This window comes from Pinus tabuliformis, chromosome 2_1, assembly GCF_031772625.1.
Source record: "Pinus tabuliformis cultivar Carrire ecotype Pingquan chromosome 2_1, CPIR1, whole genome shotgun sequence".
NCBI lineage: Eukaryota > Viridiplantae > Streptophyta > Pinopsida > Pinales > Pinaceae > Pinus > Pinus tabuliformis.
Window position 1 is genome coordinate 531,934,562 of NC_142299.1, and position 6,075 is coordinate 531,940,636.

The 6,075-nt window shown below is 32.6% G+C and overlaps 1 pseudogene across 1 annotated transcript; it reads left to right on the top strand.

Moving 5' to 3' along the window:
- Positions 1-3,371: 3,371 nt before the first annotated feature.
- Positions 3,372-5,160, top strand: LOC149201338 (putative serine/threonine-protein kinase WNK11 pseudogene; annotated as a pseudogene). The gene is made up of 2 exons (XR_016253422.1): positions 3,372-3,523; positions 3,808-5,160. The product of XR_016253422.1 is annotated as a putative serine/threonine-protein kinase WNK11 pseudogene (transcript).
- Positions 5,161-6,075: the final 915 nt, after the last annotated feature.

The following is a 6,075-nucleotide window of genomic DNA, read 5'->3' on the forward strand; positions in this document are numbered from 1 at the left end:
GTTTATTAATCAAATAGTAAATTAAATTAACTTATATTTTACATCTTCAACATTGGTGATGATTAATTTTCCTTGAGAGCCTTTAGTAGAATAATGGTTGAAAGAACTTCTTGCAAGCACCTTAGGAGAGAGATATAAAGTTAAATAGACAAACAAGGAGGTCTTCTGTATCAAAAATATAAAAAAGGGTGTCCTTAACCTCATTTTCCTAACCTTTTGGGAGCTAAAGTATGTTTAGCAATGTTCAGGTAAATGTCAAGCCTCACTAGCACAATTGATTGAGGATGGGCCTCGTTAGCAAGGCGGCCCAAGATCAAACCTCACGGAGCTTGTTGTGCACGTGCTAGGAGGAGGTGACACACTAAAATCTAGTGAGCTTAGGGCAAGTGTGGGCCAGACTAGGTGTGATCCCTAAGTGACTTTGACAGCTTAGATTCCCGTGGGTTTCAGTTTCTCATGCCACATGTCAACCCTGGAGGATCATAGACAACTTAACAAAAAAAAGCAATGTTCAAGTAAATGTGTTCTTGCTTCTTGACAATGCCATCAAGTTTAGAGTTAGCTTTCTCCTTCCATTCTTTTGTCTACTAAGGTTCCATGGTAAGCTTGAATTGCATTTCCCTAAGGACCATTCAACAACTTTCAATACCTTATGTGAATCCCTTAAAAAGATCATGTGTAAAAATATAAAAGAATGGATATATTAATGTCTCTAGACCATTAAAATGGAAGAAACCTTCACGTGGGCAGTAATCAATGACTTCAATTGATTAGAAATAGATACCTGCAAACAAGAGCTAGAGAAATAGTCCACAAGATATGACTATATTTGATCCAAGGGACAAAAAAATCACAAGATGAAGATGAAGTTGATAAAAAAAAGTAGATAATATATGGAGAAGATGAAAATAACTCCCTCGGTTTATTAATGAATCTAAGAGGCCTTCTTATAGGCTTACAAATTCTCTAATTCAAAAACCCTAATCTACATATGTATGTCACTCAAAGTTACAAAACAATATAAAATGGATATGCAAAAACTCTAGGATAGAAAGAGATGTATTGCTATGTAACTCACATTATTAAATAATAAAATAATGTAGGTGTCCCTAGAAGGTTGCCCCCCCAAGGGGTTAGCACAACTCAAACATTGGGTTTGCCTTAAATGTTGTGCTTCTTAATTAAGTTGGTTAGTGGGCTTCATCTAGAAGGGAACCATGGCCCTTAATATCTAGGCTTGTTGGCTTGTTGACTAGCTTCTCAGTTGGATGTGTTGACTAAGCCCTCCTTGGGTATTGTGCTAGTGAGGGATGTCTTTGTTCCTCATAATTTGTCCTAGTTTAAGCGGAAAGCATCCTCACTTTCCTCTTGATTTTGAAATGATGTTAGGCAAAGGGGATGAAAGTTGCAATGTATGAGGAAACTATCATTGAGTTAAGTGGTTGTGATGTTAAGGAACAAATTGCTAGCATGAAGATGGATGTGTTTAGGCTATATGAAAGCTCCAATGAGAAGAAAAATCCTTGGATATCAAGAAAACATCTACTCAAAAAACACAATGAAGAGAACTCGTGTTAATGAGATCGAAAAAAATACCCTATGTGTGGGCTATTTGATCAATGTGAGAGATGTATTTTGCTTAATCTAAAGGCAATGGTCTTGATCAAGGGCTTGGAGCAGTAATATTATCATTGAAAGATGCAAGTGAAGGTGGGGAAGAAGGGAGCTATTCCTTGACTCAGTGGTCTTATGATAATGGGAGTCTTCAACAATCACCACATCACACTGCTTTATATCCTTTAAGAAAGTGATCCCTAGATATATTGTTAGAACTTTAACCTCATTATTAGTTGTATGGCCTAATCCATAGGTGAATTTTATTTTCTAATTGCCTTGAGGTCCTTGAATGACCCATATACACTTATTATCCCCTTGCATGCTTCAACAATCTCATAATGTTAAGCTACATAAATATTTTGATTGGATGCAAAGTTGGTTATGTGTATGTATTCGATTTGATAAAGTGCCTAAATTTAGATTTCGAGAAGGTAATACATCCACTCCATCTAAGATCCCAACATCCATGTTATTGTAAATCAATATTGTTGTAGCTAAACCTTATTTCTAACTACAAAATCAGATAAGAATCTCACAAAAAAATTATGCATGAATAAATTTTTATCATGATCTAAGATTCATGGAGGGTGGAAAGATATCCTTGGGGATTTCACCCAATTCCAAATCAACCTAGATCATGAAAAAATTGATCAAGGTCATAAATATATGTGAACTCTTACTTTCTATATCATTATATTTCAATAAGTAAAAAAACAATTTGTTACAAGATTAGATGACTTATTCATATCCATCAATACATAGAAGTTATATCATACCTTATCTTAACAAACATTATATGTCTAAATGTACACCTGCATAAGGGTAATATAAAAATTAACTATGAAAAAGATATGAGAACTAGCATTTTTTTCAACCTATAGAGAATAAAGGTACTTGTTTCACATGAACATTAATTATCTCTTCTTCCAATATTTCTTGTTTTTTTTCCACTTTAAACTTGAGTTTTTCCAATAAATCGTATTCATATAACATCTAGAAAATTCTAATGTTCATTTAAAATCACAACCAAGTCACACATAAAATTGATGTATGAAACTCTTTGACTACTAAAATCTATAAAAGTGCAAATAAATATTTTCAATTTTATAAAAGTTTAGATAATTTAAAATAATTACACATTTTTGTCTAAATAAAAAACAATGTGTAACTGATAGATGAAATTATTTTTTTCACAGTGATTTTTTATTTAAATTATGTTTTTGAATGAATAAATAGATTTAGCACCATGATAAACTCTTGAAACATTTCTATAAATAAAACAACTTAAACTAATTTTATATGCTATAAATGAAACAATTTAAACTATTTTTATAAAATTTCTACCAAATTTTTAGTTAAAATTGCTAAAAAAAATAAATAAATAAATAAATTTAGCATTATCATAAACACAAAAAAAAAACTTAAACTAATTTTATATTTTATAAACAACTTAAAATATTTTTATAAAAAATTCTACTAAATTTTTAATTAAAATTATAAAAAATAAATAAATAAAACAAACAAAAAGAAGACAAACAAACACTTTCATCTATTAATTAAACTACCACATAAATAAATACCATTTATCTCATCCATACAGATAATTCAATTAAAATAAAAAACTTATCACCCACCTGGCAATAAACCACTTTAAACGCATTGTTAGGAAAGCTCATAGCCAACGAATTACTCTGAACAACGTGTGATTGCCTCTTCATTTATGGAATATTCAGTCCCAATAATAATCCAAACAGATATACATAGCTGGTATTTCTCGGTCAAACCCTACTCCTAGTATAAATACACACCTCTGTTATTTACATCCTCAGGTTGCACTCCATGTTCTCGACCCAAATATGTTTACGAGGACGGACTCTGAGCGATTTCTGCGGTTACAGATAGACCGGTATGTTTTCTGCATTCTCCTATTTATTTTTATAACGGTGTTTTCCTTTATCAGTGAAATTTGAACTCTGTGCACTGCAATGGTTTTGATCACAGTTTTATTTTTTTGAGGATTCTGTTTATCAAAATAGTTTTATGAGACTTCTTTTCTGGGGAGAGAAATTGTTTGTCTGTAGAGTTAGGGTTTTGGATTTCCTAGTTTGATTTAAGATTGCTGGGCAATTTTAAGTTTTACAGTTAAATTTATTGGGTGGCTTTCTGAATCTGGCGGCTCTGTATTTTCAGTATCTCTGGAGCGAAAATGCTGTTAGTGTCTTCAGTAATCCGAAAGGAGGCAAAGTCTTCTGTCTTTGCTGCATGTTCGTCTTCGGAATTTAGGGAAAATCTCCATTTCTGTGTCTTCCTATAGCCCTGCAAGGGTTTCTGTTTATTAAATTCAAATTAGATAGAGGAACCTAATCTGGAATTCCGGGGTTAGGGTTTCATTTCCTTTATAGGAGGTGGAGAAATGCCTGGTGTAGAATATGACACCTGCGATAAGGACAGGGAGCCCTTTGTGGAACTGGATCCCACTGGTAGGTATGGTCGCTATGAAGATTTGCTGGGCCGTGGTGCTATGAAGAAGGTATGCCGAGCTTTTGATCAAGAAGAGGGCATTGAGGTTGCTTGGAACAAAGTGCCTCTGCAAAACCTAGATGATGTTTCAATACAGAGGATCTATGCAGAAGTCCGTCTGTTGAAATCTCTGAGGAACAAAAACATAATTATGCTCTATAATGCATGGCTCGATAGAAAGACAAGTAATGTGAATTTCATTACTGAGGTCTGTACCTCGGGTACTCTGAGAGAGTACCGCCAGAAGCACCGTCATGTCTCCATGAAAGCTTTGAAGAACTGGGCACTTCAGATACTGGGAGGATTGCATTATCTTCATAATCATGAGCCTTGTGTAATTCACAGAGATTTGAATTGCAGAAATATTTTTGTGAATGGCAATAGTGGCGTTCTGAAGATTGGGGATCTGGGTCTTGCCACTACCCTGGTAAATGATAGTTGTGCACACACTGTCCTCGGTACTCCGGAATTCATGGCTCCAGAATTATATGAGGAGGATTATAATGAGCTTGTAGATATTTATTCCTTCGGCATGTGCTTGCTGGAGATGGTTACTTTGGAAATTCCTTATAGTGAGTGCCGTAGCGTTGCTCAAATTTATAAGAAGGTGAGTTCTGATATAAAACCTGCAGCATTGGAAAAGGTTACAGATCAAGAAATGAGACAGTTTATTGAAAAATGCCTGGCTGCAGCACCAGTGAGGCCTTCTGTCGCAGAGCTTCTGATGGACCCATTTTTTAAAGGATTACAAGCGGGCACCTATTAGGTGCCAGGGTTGTTTCACTGAACAGGATAGATGGATTTCTGCCTGTTTATTTTGCCAATTTATCTTTGAGATCTGCCCAATTTTTTGTGCTAGGCTGTTTCACTGAACAGGAGATATGGATTTCTGCCTGTTTATTTTGTCAATTTATTTTTGAGATCTGCTCAATTTTTTTAATACGATGTGAAGAAAATGTGTTGTTAGTTAGAGATAACTATAACACAATCAGTAAGATAAATGGTATTAAATGTAAACTGTAATGGGCTATTTGGCCAGATTATTTTGATACCTTTTAGATCTTGCAATTTGGAAAGATAGATAAATGTTTGATACCTTTTAGATCTTGCAATTTGGAAAGATAGATAAATGATATTATATACGTATAGAGTAACATAAATGGTATCAAATGTGTATAAACTATAATGGGCTATTTGGCCAGATTATTTTGATACTTTTAGATCTTGCCATTTGGAAAAATAGATAAATGATATTATATACTTATAGATTTATAGTGGATTATTTGGCCAGATTATGCTGATATTTTTTAGATTTTGGAATTTGGAAAGTTATGAAAAGTTATTTTATTTAGTGGCCATTTGAATATATCTATATATATTTTCAGAGTGGGTTGTTTGGTCAGATTATTTTGATATTTTTTAGATTTTGTAATTTGGAAAGTTACTTAAATTTAGTATATTTAGTGCCATTTGAATGGTGAGTGGTAAATTAAATTATTTGTTTATTTTTTTAGTTTTTATGTTTTGAGAAATTTTTGTAATATGGAAAAACATTTTGTATATATTAGTTTGGGTATTAAATTTATTAGCATTAAATTATTTTAAAATTGATTTGCTGGTAAAATAATTTATTATAAAATAGAAAAATTTAAAGTATTGTGTTTTGTTTAGAATATAATTTAATATAATTTTTTCAAATATTGATATTGTATAAATTTTAGAAAATTACTGAAAATCTTGTAAATTACAAGGTCAAATATGTATATAATGTAATCTAATTCAACATTATAATTATGCATTTGAAAAGTGAATCCTTTGTCTAGAATCAAGGCATAATCCAAACTTAAAACTTTCAGATATGTAGGAAAGGCTAAGCTACTTCAACCACCTAATATGAAACATTTAGTAGAAACCCTAAACTAGGGCTATGTGGTTTGT